At 33.7% G+C, this 15,082-nt stretch overlaps 1 pseudogene; it reads left to right on the top strand.

The window, feature by feature from the left end:
* The first annotated feature begins 4,803 nt into the window (after positions 1-4,803).
* On the top strand, positions 4,804-14,543 carry LOC143235804 (LIM/homeobox protein LMX-1.2 pseudogene; annotated as a pseudogene).
* Positions 14,544-15,082: the final 539 nt, after the last annotated feature.

The raw sequence follows: 15,082 nt of genomic DNA, 5'->3' as shown, positions 1-15,082 counted from the left end.
TAACCCACTACAAACGCAAAACTATTTGATGACTATCTATTGCTAGCCAATCTCCAAATACGAAGTGAGAGGGACAGAGAGGCAAGTTTTCAACGCTAACTTATGGGCTGCTCTAGTTAAATAGTGGGACTTGACTCTCACTTTTTAACACAGATATGACTCAAAATTTCGGAACAACATTTTTTTAGCACATACGGGGCTCCGTACAACATAAGACGATATTGTTTCTTGTTTATAGCATATAAAATGTGATGCGTCTGTTTGAATCTCCCTCGAAACGTACAGGAAGGTTTACGAACATTTAACCTTATCAGTTTGAAAAAATATTTCAAACACGAAATCCATTTTCATCAGTGTTAGGATTATATAACCCAGTTTGTTTGTTTTTTTTAACAGAGTTTTAAGTTCGTTTAATTACTAGGTCCCACAATTCCGATTACATGTAACCGAAGTTATTGGATCTATTATGTTATTGAAATGTTAAGATTTAGCAAAGTAATCGAAACTGTGGAATATACTAATGCTGTACTCTTTAACAATGTTATTAAAAGTAAGTATCTAATAACGTAATCGAAACTGTGAAATGTAGTAACATAATCAAAACTGTAGGATACAGTAACGTAATCGAAACTATGGAATATCGTAATGTAATGTAAAGTGTGGCTTACAGTAACGCAATCGAAACTGTGAAATGTAGTAACTTAATCTTAGCTGTAGGATACAGTAACGCAATCGAAACTGTGAAATGTACTAACTTAATCTTAGCTGTAGGATACAGTAACGCAATCGAAACTGTGAAATGTACTAACTTAATCTTAGCTGTAGGATACAGTAACGCAATCGAAACTATGGAATATCGTAATGTAATCTATAGTGTGGGTTACAGTAACGCAATCGAAACTATGGAATATCGTAATATAATCTAAAGTGTGGGTTACAGTAACGCAATCGAAACTATGGAATACTGTAGTGTAATCTAAAGTGTGGGTTACAGTAACGTAATCAAAACTATGGAATATGGTAATGTAATATAGAGTGTGGATTACAGTAACGTAGTCGAAACTATGGAATATCGTAATGTAATCTATAGTGTGGGCTACAGTAACGCAATCGAAACTATGGAATATCGTAGTGTAATCTATAGTGTGGGTTACAGTAACGTAATCAAAACTATGGAATATGGTAATGTAATATAAAGTGTGGCTTACAGTAACGCAATCGAAACTGTGAAATGTAGTAACTTAATCTAAACTGTAGGATACAGTAACGCAATCGAAACTATGGAATATCGTAATGTAATCTAAAGTGTGGGTTACAGTAACGCAATCGAAACTATGGAATATCGTAATGTAATCTAAAGTGTGGGTTACAGTAACGCAATCGAAACTATGGAATATCGTAATGTAATCTAAAATGTGGGTTACAGTAACGCAATCGAAACTATGGAATATTGTAGTGTAATCTAAAGTGTGGGTTACAGTAACGTAATCACAACTATGGAATATGGTAATGTAATATAAAGTGTGGATTACAGTAACGCAGTCGAAACTATGGAATATCGTAATGTAATCTAAAGTGTGGGTTACAGTAACGCAATCGAAACTATGGAATATCATAATGTAATCTAAAGTGTGGGTTACAGTAACGCAGTCGAAACTATGAAATATGGTGGTGTAATCTAAAGTGTGGATTACAGTAACGTAATCGAAACTATAGAACATCACAATGTAATCTAAAGTGTGGGTTACAGTAACGCAATCGAAACTATGGAATATCGTAATGTAATGTAAAGTGTGGCTTACAGTAACGCAATCGAAACTGTGAAATGTAGTAACTTAATCTAAACTGTAGGATACAGTAACGCAATCGAAACTATGGAATATCGTAATGTAATCTAAAGTGTGGGTTACAGTAACGCAATCGAAACTATGGAATATCGTAATGTAATCTAAAGTGTGGGTTACAGTAACGCAATCAAAACTATGGAATATCGTAATGTAATCTAAAGTGTGGGTTACAGTAACGCAGTCGATACTATGAAATATGGTGGTGTTATCTAAAGTGTGGATTACAGTAACGTAATCGAAACTATGGAACATCACAATGTAATCTAAAGTGTGGGTTACAGTAACGCAATCGAAACTATGGAATATTGTAGTGTAATCTAAAGTGTGGGTTACAGTAACGCAATCGAAACTATGGAATATCGTAATGTAATCTAAACTGTGGGTTACAGTAACGCAGTCGATACTATGAAATATGGTGGTGTTATTTAAAGTGTGGATTACAGTAACGTAATCGAAACTATGGAACATCACAATGTAATCTAAAGTGTGGGTTACAGTAACGCAGTCGACACTATGGAATATCGTAGTGTAATCTAAAGTGGGGATATAGCAACGTAATCGAACTTGTGGGATATCGTAGCGTAATCTAAACTATGGGATATAGTAATGTAATAGAATCTTTTGAATATAGTAACGAAGTCGAACCTGTGTAATATAATAAAGTATTCGAAACTATGAGATATTGTAACGTAATCTAAACTCTCGTGACGTAATTGAAACTGTAGGAAGTAGTAACGTAACAGAAACTTTTGGAATTCGTAACGTAATCCAAATTGTGGTATATAATAATATAATCCAATAAAGAAAACTAAAATATACTGACGTAACGAAATATGAGTGATTAAATTTGTTTTAGAACAAACTCACAATGACTATCAGCTGTATTCAAGTCCAGAAGCTTACCATTATTCCTTAGTTGGACTTGTAAGACAGTTACAAGGAAAGAGTTTCTTTCTTTTTACAAAATGGATTTAAGTTAAACCTGGTACACTAGCATGATTATTGTGATTTAAGTTAAACCTGGTACACTAGCATGATTATTGTGATTTAAGTTAAACCTGGTACACTAGCATGATTATTGTGATTTAAGTTAAACCTGGTACACTAGCATGATTATTGTGATTTAAGTTAAACCTGGTACACTAGCATGATTATTGTGATTTAAGTTAAACCTGGTACACTAGCATGATTATTGTGATTTAATTTAAACCTGGTACACTAGCATGATTATTGTGATTTAAGTTAAACCTGGTACACTAGCATGATTATTGTGATTTAAGTTAAACCTGGTACACTAGCATGATTATTGTGATTTAAGTTAAACCTGGTACACTAGCATGATTATTGTGATTTAAGTTAAACCTGGTACACTAGCATGATTATTGTGATTTAAGTTAAACCTGGTACACTAGCATGATTATTGTGATTTAAGTTAAACCTGGTACACTAGCATGATTATTGTGATTTAATTTAAACCTGGTACATAGCATGATTATTGTGATTTAAGTTAAACCTGGTACACTAGCATGATTATTGTGATTTAAGTTAAACCTGGTACACTAGCATGATTATTGTGATTTAAGTTAAACCTGGTACACTAGCATGATTATTGTGATTTAAGTTAAACCTGGTACACTAGCGTGATTATTGTGATTTACGTTAAACCTGGTACATGATTATTGTGATTTCTCTTTCTCAGATATTAAACTTTATCCCAGTCACGTGTAAGCTAAGACTAGAAGTACATTTCATCCCATTGAAACAAAACTCAGTTTAAAATGGAGGGTCAGGGGTTCGAATCCCTGTCGCACCAAACACGCTTCCCCTTTCAGCTATGGGGGCGTTATAATGTTACGGTCAATTCCACTATTCGTTGGCAAAAGAGTAGCCCAAGAGTTGGCTGTGGATAGTGATGAGTAGCTGCCTTCCCTCTTGCCCAGATAGCCCTCGTGTAGCTTTGCGCAAAATTCAAAACAAGCAAACCAAAGCAGTTTGAAATGAAACTTAAAAAAAACAAATACATTCTTACTCAAGCGTTAACATATTTCGCTGTATTATGGATAAAAGAAATCCTCGTTTTAAAATATGCTCGCTTCGTAGATACTATTGTAATAATATAGTGACTCTGTCGAAAGATTAGTAGTAGCATAGATTCTTATAGTGAAGAACTGGTTAGTTGTTTTACATTAACTGCTGTACGTACCACGAGGAGTCGAATTCCAGGTCTTAGTGTAGTAAGGATTGTAAACTTAGCACTGTTTTACATTTTCTCAGGAACGTGGTATAACAATTGAAAAGTGAAACGGTGCTAAGTTTACAATCCTTACTACACTAAGACCTGGAATTCGACCTCGTGGTATTTACAGCAGTTAGCCCAGTGTGGTTTGGCTCTAAAACAACTAATCCAGTTCTTCACTTATAAGAAGTCTATACTACACTATAAAGAAACCAACCTTATATTTTTACATTAAACAAATCTTTATAACCGTACCGCTTGTTTTAGGCTTAACATAAAGCTTTCAAACTGAACTGCTTATTTTAGGCTTAATATAAAGCCTAACGTCTTTATATGACAGGAATAAGTACAACCTTTCGGTAAATCGAGCAATCATCACCACGTACGAGAATACAGAGCAAAAAACCTGGTCATTAACACTTACTGTACACAGTACAGCCTCTTTTGCTGTTTATCTACACTGAGTAATTAACTAAAACATGCCTATCATTTCTTGTGTGCTTTATCTTCAGTTTATATACATATTTCTACTCAGCAATGTGAAGAATATCTGGGTTAATCATTCGTTACAACTATCTTATCAAGAATCCCTTCAACACATTTTCACTCTCAGAATCTCCAGTAGAGATGTTTCACCACCAGAATCCCTTATTCATTGTTCTGTGTTTTAGTTGCTAATACAACCGGACCTACCATAGTTTGTTCTATGTTTCAGGAACATCGCCGGTAACTTTCACCGACGTCGTGGAACGGGCCTGTGTTTCCAGTAGACGTTGCGATCGAAGCAAACTTAATGTTCCGGTGATACACTCGTGAGACGTGCTGGGAAAACCCAGCCCATGTTTAACACCGTTCGGCCAGAATAGCTCCAGCTCGGTGCACCTATCGGCGTGAAATAATATAATGGAATCTAGTGATAAACAAGAAGCCTATATCACAGCTACTGGTTAGTAACTTACTAGAAGTCTCATAAGTTCTGTTGTTTACGTTGTCTTAGTCAATGGGCTTTAATATTGGTCCGTGTAAGTAGCGTTAGAGTTCATTGGTAAAGAAAGATTGAGTCAAATCGGAGGTTCAAAACTAAACATATACTAAAACTGATCCAGTACCAAATAGTTTATTAGGACTTTTGTTTTCTACAGTCTACCATAACAATACTGTATTATACGATTATTCGGGTGAATATTGTACAAAACTAACTTACATTATTTACTACAACAATGTGAATATTGTACAAAACTAACTTACATTATTTACTACAACAATGTGAATACTGTCTGAAACTAACTTACATTATTTACTACAAAAATGGGAATACTGTTTGAAATTTACATTATTTACGACAACAATGTGAATGTGGTCTGTAACTTACATTATTTATAACAACAATGTGAATATTGTTTGAAACTCATACAACGGTCTTTCATATCTATATTAGTTCTGAAATTTAATTACTCAAACTTTCGCGGTTTAAACTTGTGTACTTGAAAATAGTCCCCCTGGTGATCAAAACGTTGTACTTGTTTAAAATCAAATCTTACACTAAAAGTTGTAACTTGCAAAACAATAATGTCTTCTGGACAAACTGATTTCCGTTCTGAACTTTATTAACGAAACAAACTATTCTAATCATCACAAGAAAGAAAATAAAATAATTATATGTAACTGGCGATTCTCGTTGAGAGGTTAAGTTTGAGGTGTCAGTTGTTCTGATCGGAAATCACCATTGTTTTTAACGGTTATTGATTTTAACGGTCTTTTTGAAGCTATAATATCAGAGTGGTAGTTTGTTATCGAGACCAAGAGGTAACAAACTAACCAAACATATTCCTTACGCCAACTGTGTAAGTTCTAATAAGAGTTATTAGATGCAGATACACCCAACCGCCTACCTATAAATTAACCCGAGGGTGACTAAAAGACAATAAACACGTATACAAATTGAAGGGTTTAGTTTAACATGAAATAGAACGTATGTATTCATCAGTCACTCCTCATGCCTAAGTGGTTTTTTGCAATAAATCGAGGTGTGTTAAATCTGAGAGAGTTGAGAAGTCTGACGCACTCGAATTCTTCTGTTTGAAAACAACTAAGTTGTATTCAAGTAGCTTGTAGCTTATTACAGCCGTTTTTAATTTGATGAGCACTTGGGAGAAGAGGATACTACCTAGGGGGCACTTTCCCCTCATAATGGCGAGTATCTTGTGTACCATGATGAGTTGCTGTGATCCCACGGGTCTATCGCCGCTAGAGAACCTTCACGTGCGCCAAGTGATCATTCTCCGCAGACCTGTTAATGACAAATATGATCCGTTGTTTTCCTTCTAATATTTCATCTTTAATCGTGTGTTTGGAATTCACAAAATACAACTATTTTGTGTTAGATAAAACGTACTTGTAACGCCCCCACTCGATGTTAGGTAATGTATGGATAGATAAATGAATGTTTCACGATAGATAAACAAACATGAACACAATCCTTACTTCTTAGAGAACGCATAGAGAAAGATATAAACACAACACAGTAGCTAGTGTCAAATATGATACTGACAAACATATACACAACATAATAGGTAGTGTTAAATAAGATACAAACAAACATATATATATACAACATAATAGTTTGTGTTAAATAAGATAGAAACAAACATATATATATACAACATAGTAGCTAGTGTTAAATAATATATAGACAAACATATATATACAACATTATAGCTAGTGTTAAATAATATATAGACAAACATATATATACAACATAATAGCTAGTGTTAAAATAAGATAGACAAACATATATATATACAACATAGTAGCTAGTGTTAAATAAGATACACACATAATAAACATGTATTATATATACAACATAGTAGCTAGTGTTAAATAATATATAGACAAACATATATGTACAAATAACATACCAGGTAGTGTTAAATAAGATACAGACAACATATACATATAACACAAAACATAATAGCTAATGCCAAAATAAGATATATACAAAAACATATATATAGAACATAATAGTCAGGTAAGTGAAATAGCATACAGAGAAATATATATATTATTATATATTATATATATATATATATACAACATAATAATAGCTAATGTTAAATAAGATACAGACAAAAATATATATATATATAGAAGATAATAGTCAGGGTTAAAATAATATACAGAGAAACATATATATATACAACAATAACATAATAGCTAGTGTTAAATAAGATACAAAACATATGTGTATGCAACAACATTAATCAAGCTAGTGTTAAATAAGATGCAAAATACATATATATATATATTATATGACAACATAATAGGTAGTGTTAAATAAAATACAAACATACATATTATTATCAATGTTATAATAGCCAGTGTTAAATAAGATACAGAAAAAACACATATATACATATTACACACATAATAACAGCTAGTGTTAATTTAAAATACAAACATATATATACGTGTACAAACATAACAGCTAGTGTTAAATAAGATACAGACAAACATATATATATATATATACAGCATAATAGCTAGTGTTAATTAAGATATAAACATATATATGTGTGTGCAACATAATAGCTAGTGTTAAATAAGATACAGACAAACATATATTTACAACATAATAGCTAGTGTTAAATAAGATACAAAGATATATATATAAATATATATATATACAACGCAACTGGTCCGTAGAACGTGTTTATTTCTATCATAACACACTCTATTCCATGTAGAAAATGGTTACATTATTTGTAACACATCAACGTTACGTAGAAATTAGTTACGCCACCCATAACGTGTGACCTCTATGTAGAACGTGGCTATATCATCTATAGCACATCAGCTCCATTTAGAATATAGTTACATGATCTACAACATATCTACTCCGTGTATAATCTAGTTACGACAACTGTAACAAATCACCTCCACGTGGACTCTGTAACCTATGACCTCGATGTAGAACATGGTTATATCATCTATAACATATGAGCTCCACGTTTAACCTAGTTTCGCCCTCTATAACACATCAAGAAAGAATCTATTCCATGTTAAATGGAATGATGTAAACCCGATACTTCCCAGTGTTTAGTCTTACCTTTACTATTTAATGTAATTTACGCCTAAAGATTGGGCTTACAAAATAACACATTAGGAAAATAGAAGTAAACCACTCAGTCCGAGATGAAACGTTATATGGTTTACTAGGAAGGCAGCTTCGTTGGAAGTCAACAATTTATCACTGATATTATTTTACATGCAAAGTGTTATGACTATCGGGTTCGAATCACGGTCGCACCAAACATGCTTGCCCATTCAGCCGTGGGGGCGTTATAATGTGACGGTCAATCCCACTATTCGTTGGTAAAAAAGTGTAGTCCACAAGTCGACGGTGGATGGTGATGACTAGCTGCCTTCCCTCTAGTCTTATATTGCTAAATTAGGGACGGCTAGGGCAGATAGTCCTCGAGTAGCTTTGCGCGAAATTAAAAGAAAAAAAATTATTATTGTATGTTATTAAAAAGTAGCCCAAGAGTCGGCGGTGGGGGGTGACTAGCTGTCTTCCCTCTAGTTTTCCACTTGTAAATTAAGTTTGGTTGGTAGATATCCTCGTTTTTCTTTGCGCGAAATTGAAAACAAACGAACGAACAAACCGTTACCTCCCTTAGTCTTGTTTATTTGTTTTGAATTTCGCCCAAATGTACTCGAAGGTTATTTGCATCAGCCATCCGTAATTTTGAAGTAGTAAATTAGAAAGAAAGTCAATACAACGTTTGGACTACTCTCTGTCAACGAATAGTGCAAATGATCATCAGATTATAACACCCTCAAGTCTGAAAGGGCGAGCAAATGGGTGTCGGGTTTCGGACCTATAGATTACCATGCCGGGTCTAGGTCCCTTACGAACCTGAAGTTATTTATACTGGATTCTTATAAACCTGTTCATCATATTTATGAATATTTCCCAGTAAATTAATTCCCCTTTCGCTCACAAAACCCGATACAGTTTATGTAGCTTCTGAATAATGGGAAAATGAGTTAACCCTAACATCACGCTACGATTGTTGGAATAAGACGAGTTTTTTTTTAAGAAATCAAGAAAAACTACTGGTAGTTTTTCCTCCCTCTATTCCATAAAAAAACTGACTCTCTGACTTTAATACTTCCCTTGAGGAATAAACAAAATTCAGTCCTGATTCAGTTTTCAATTGTATATGTTTACTTGTGATAAAACTCGGCGAATACAGAACCTAGTACACGCCTGGATTATTTGTCAAATATGTTGAATTACCTTGGAGACTATACGTTAAGCCGAATTGTTTGAAGGGTGTCGTGCACGCTTGGCCGTGCAGGGCCAGGTGGTTAAGATACTCGACTCGTATTCTTAGGGTCGTGGGTTCGAGTCTCCGTCACACCAAACATGCTCGCCCTTTTAGCCGTGGGAGCGTTATAATGTTACGGTCAATCCCATTACTCGTTTGTAAAATAGTAGCCCAAGAGTTGACGGTGGGTGGTGATAACCAGTTGCCTTCCCTGTAGTCTTACACTACTAAATTAGATACGGCTAGCGTAGATAGCCCTCGTGTCGCTTTGCGCGAAATTCAAATTAAACCAAACCATTCAAAACATAAAATATTCCTTTGAAATAAAGTATATATAGGAATCTGCTGTAATATACCACTGTGTGTAGTCCAAAGACATTACATTAATGTTTGTATGTTTATCTAAATGCGAGTGGCAAAGTAAGCTCGCATTTCGACATTTATAGACGCTATCAGGGCTGTTTATCATGTGATTCAGAGATTAAAGGTAGTTATTATTATTGTTATTATTTAATTAGTTTTGAGTTAATAAGATGTATTTGATTGATATTATGTTTTTCCAGTTTGATGTTATTTGTAAACTTATAAAATGATGCTAATCTTTCTGGTATTGAAGAAAGAAACAAGATAATAACTTTATAAATTAATGTTATAAAATGAAATTTTTTCATGTAAACTGAGGTATCATTATATTTTTTAGGCTTATCTCCAGTAGGTAAAACGGATACAGCTTTATAGCGTCTATAATAATAAATATACGGGTAAGATTAGAATAATGTATATACAGGTACAATATTAATAGTAATACCATATAGTTCGATATTTCAGCTAATAAGAACAATCATACCAAACCTATGACTGCCTGTTTATGATATTATGATTTATTATTTCAAAGTTTCGTATATTTGCCACTGCCGTCCATCTGATGTTTGATTACACAAAAACTATATATTTTTTACACAAGTCCTGGTAAACGAACACACTGTTGCATCTTTTCAACCATTTTCTTACAAAAGAACATATTGTTGGATATTTTGACCCAAATCTTCATAAATGAACATATTATTGCTTTGATAAAAATATTTAAAAACAAAACACATCACAAATATCGTGCGACAAAGTAACATTAAGAAAAGAGAACTCGTTACTGAATAGTTGGAGCCGATGATATCCTACATATCACTAACTTCAAAGTTTGTAGATAACACACTGAAGTAACACGTACACATAGTTTGAGTCGAGGATATCATGGCTACATATAGTTTGTGTTATGTTGTAGGACATTAACATGACCTTAGTAACACAGTTTTGACTGCCTTACTAAATAATGGTAGCTTTCTAGAGACGATTTTAGTGTTATTACAAAACGACCTTCGGAGGTAATGGCTTAGTCTATATGTGATTGGAATCCCAGATTGTAAGGGTAGGGGTATTTCAGAATACTGTGAAACTGTTTGTATTTGATATCTCAGTTGACCAATGGAAAAGAACAAGATTACGTATTTCATGTAATGATGGGCAGACTGTACGAATATGAGGTACAATGGATTCCCATTCATATTGAAGATACAAAACAAATACACTTTATTTGACAATCATATTAATACATAACGACTTTAACAGGAATATAACAAGTAGGTATTTATTGTTAAGTTGTGACACGTTCTTAATTCTGTGTTCATTCTCAAAACGAATGTTATGGTAATGTAAGTAGAACTACTCAGAGATACGTTATGGTACAGGAGTGGCTCTTTAAAGATTTGTAAGAGACTAGAGGGAAGTCATTCTTTCCTAGGTCCAAGTGGCTCCCACGATACTCCATTGTAGTGTTTTCTTTATCACGTCAAACAATCACCGCAACAATGGTGTTCAACAAAGTTCTTCGGTTCACTAAGATATACAACAATGACGCCTGATGTATTGTTGTCAGCAATGTAGAGCATTCGTAAGCTCATAACGTAAGCCTCTTATCACAACTTAAGCACACTTGTAGCTCGACAACTTTTTCATGGTACACTACACGTCTATAAATTCTGTAAAAAAATCACAAAATCTCCCTACACATCTAAAAACACGTGTTATTATTCTGACCCGTACTTTGTTTGATGTATATTTAAATAGATGTTCCATCTTTCATTGAGTAAAATGAACACCAAGTCTGCTTTCTTGCTTCGTACTGGTTACCACCGCTAGAGTCACCTTGAATAATTATAAGTTAACCATTAGACATACATCCTTCCCACTGATGACATTATCAGAAAATAGATGTTGCCTAGATACGAATCGTATCGTGGATACGGAAACACTTTTCTGTGTGTATTTTATGAGAATGAGTGATACGGATATTGTTCTGGACTCGATCTTTTAACGCAACTACATCAACAGTGACAAATTTATTTTGTTACATATCGTAACAGTGGTCCTACTTATTTTACTACTAACATAACTGCTCCCTTTTTCACAAAAACATATCCTTTAGTGTTCCACAGAGAAAAGTCAATACCGTATTTTAAAATAAAAAAAAGCAACTTTCCTGTTTGTCTCCGAAGAAAAAATGTCCACATTTATAAAGCGCTCGGATTATAGGGTTTTAATCACTTTATAGCAAAACTTCTCGGACATACGTTGTTGTTTTGTGTCGTTTTTTTTCTGACATCGTAAATAAGTTATTCTTCAATAACATGTTACTTTCCTTCCTTCTTGACTTTCACAATTACGTTGTGAAAACTGTTACCTTGTTTTAATGTACGTTGTGAAACTGTTACTTTGTTTTAATGTACGTTGTGAAACTGTTACCTTGTTTTAATGTACGTTGTGAAACTGTTACTTTGTTTTAATGTACGTTGTGAAACTGTTACCTTGTTTTAACGTACGTTGTGAAACTGTTACCTTGTTTTAATGTACGTAGTGAAACTGTTACCTTGCTTTAACGTAGTTGTGAAACTGTTACATTGTTTTAACGCACGTTGTGAAACTGTTACCTTGTTTTAATGTACGTTGTGAAACTGTTACTTTGTTTTAATGTACGTTGTGAAACTGTTACCTTGTTTTAACGTACGTTGTGAAGCTGTTACCTTGTTTTAATGTACGTTGTGAAACTGTTACCTTGTTTTAATGTACGTTGTGAAACTGTTACCTTGTTTTAACGTACGTTGTGAAACTGTTACTTTGTTTTAATGTACATTGTGAAACTGTTACCTTGTTTTAACGTACGTTGTGAAACTGTTAACTTGTTTTAATGTACATTGTGAAACTGTTACATTGTTTTAATGTACGTTGTGAAACTGTTACTTTGTTTTAATGTACGTTGTGAAACTGTTACCTTGTTTTAATGTACGTTGTGAAACTGTTACCCTGTTTTAACGTACGTTGTGAAACTGTTACTTTGTTTTAATGTACGTTGTGAAACTGTTACCTTGTTTTAACGTACGTTGTGAAGCTGTTACCTTGTTTTAATGTACGTTGTGAAACTGTTACCTTGTTTTAATGTACGTTGTGGAACTGTTACCTTGTTTTAACGTACGTTGTGAAACTGTTACTTTGTTTTAATGTACATTGTGAAACTGTTACCTTGTTTTAACGTACGTTGTGAAACTGTTAACTTGTTTTAATGTACATTGTGAAACTGTTACATTGTTTTAATGTACGTTGTGAAACTGTTACTTTGTTTTAATGTACGTTGTGAAACTGTTACCTTGTTTTAATGTACGTTGTGAAATTGTTACCCTGTTTTAACGTACGTTGTGAAACTGTTACCTTGTTTTAAGGTACGTTGTGAAATTGTTACCCTGTTTTAACGTACATTGTGAAACTGTTACCTTGTTTTAATGTACGTTGTGAAACTGTTACCTTGTTTTAATATACGTTGTGAAAGTGTTACCTTGTTTTAATGTACGTTGTGAAACTGTTACTTTGTTTTAATGTACGTTGTGAAACTCTTACTTTGTTTTAATGTACGTTGTGAAACTGCTACTTTGTTTTAATGTACGTTGTGAAACTGTTACCTTGTTTTAACGTACGTTGTGAAACTGTTACCTTGTTTTAATGTACGTTGTGAAACTGTTACCTTGTTTTAATGTACGTTGTGAAACTGTTACCTTGTTTTAACGTACGTTGTGAAACTGTTACTTTGTTTTAATGTACATTGTGAAACTGTTACCTTGTTTTAATGTACGTTGTGAAACTGTTAACTTGTTTTAATGTACATTGTGAAACTGTTACATTGTTTTAATGTACGTTGTGAAACTGTTACTTTGTTTTAATGTACGTTGTGAAACTGTTACCTTGTTTTAATGTACGTTGTGAAATTGTTACCTTGTTTTAACGTACGTTGTGAAACTGTTACCTTGTTTTAATGTACGTTGTGAAACTGTTACCTTGTTTTAATGTACGTTGTGAAACTGTTACTTTGTTTTAACGTACGTTGTGAAACTGTTACCTTGTTTTAATGTACGTTGTGAAACTGTTACCTTGTTTTAATGTACATTGTGAAACTGTTACATTGTTTTAGTGTACATTGTGAAACTGTTACCTTGTTTTAATGTACGTTGTGAAACTGTTACCTTGTTTTAACGTACGTTGTGAAACTGTTACTTTGTTTTAATGTACATTGTGAAACTGTTACCTTGTTTAAATGTACGTTGTGAAACTGTTACCTTGTTTTAATGTACATTGTGAAACTGTTACATTGTTTTAATGTACATTGTGAAACTACCACATGAGTTTCTGGTTAAATGATGAAAGTCTAGCAGTATAATGTTTGGTATATTCCACAGTACGTTATTTATTTATCAAAAGTTTTAAACGTGTGTTAATCTCCAGCATGGTAACATTGTGCAGCTTTTAACCAGCATCTTGTAGGATTCTTAGTGGTAAAATTCCATCAAGGTGTTGATTATTTATTATTGTTTTATCATAATCTTTTCTCTAGGTAACACTCCAGTGCATGCACGAAGTAAGGAACACTGTGCTGCTTGTAACCAACCAATCATAGACCGGTATATCATGCGCGTTATGGAAAACTCGTGGCACGAGAGCTGTCTACTCTGTTCTGTATGTCACAGTCACCTGACCCAGACCTGCTACTCCCGTGATAGAAAGTTGTACTGTAAAGCAGATTATGACAAGTAAGATTTATCACAAAATTATTTTTAACAAACCAAACAAGGAAAGTTTTCACTTGTTAACAGAATGAAGGGGGTTTGATAAAAATACGTACAACATGTCTTTGTAGCGTGTTCAAGCTCAGATTTTTTTACGTTTCGTTATTCATGTGATAGAAGGTTATACAAAACATCGGGTTATGATAAGTCGAACATACACATCATGTTATGATAAGTAAGACGTACAACAAATCAGGTTATGATAAGATGTTAAATAACTTATGTTATGATAAGCTGATAAGTAAACAGTAAGGCCCGGCATGGCCAGGTGGTTAAAGCACTCAACTCGTAATTCGAGCGTCCCAGGTTCGAATCCCCATCACACTGAACATGCTTGCCCTTTCAACCATGGAAGTGTTATAATGTTACGGTCAATCCTACCATTTGTTGGTAAAAGAGTTAGCGGTGGGTGGTGATGACTAGCTGCTTTCCCTCTAATCTTACACTGCAAAATTAGGGACAAATAGCCCTCGAGTAGCTTTGCGCGAAATTCAAAACAAACCAAGT

Source organism: Tachypleus tridentatus, chromosome 12 (assembly GCF_004210375.1).
Source record: "Tachypleus tridentatus isolate NWPU-2018 chromosome 12, ASM421037v1, whole genome shotgun sequence".
NCBI lineage: Eukaryota > Metazoa > Arthropoda > Merostomata > Xiphosura > Limulidae > Tachypleus > Tachypleus tridentatus.
The sequence above is the reverse complement of the archived record's forward strand: the minus strand, read 5'-3'. Positions and strand labels throughout refer to the sequence as shown.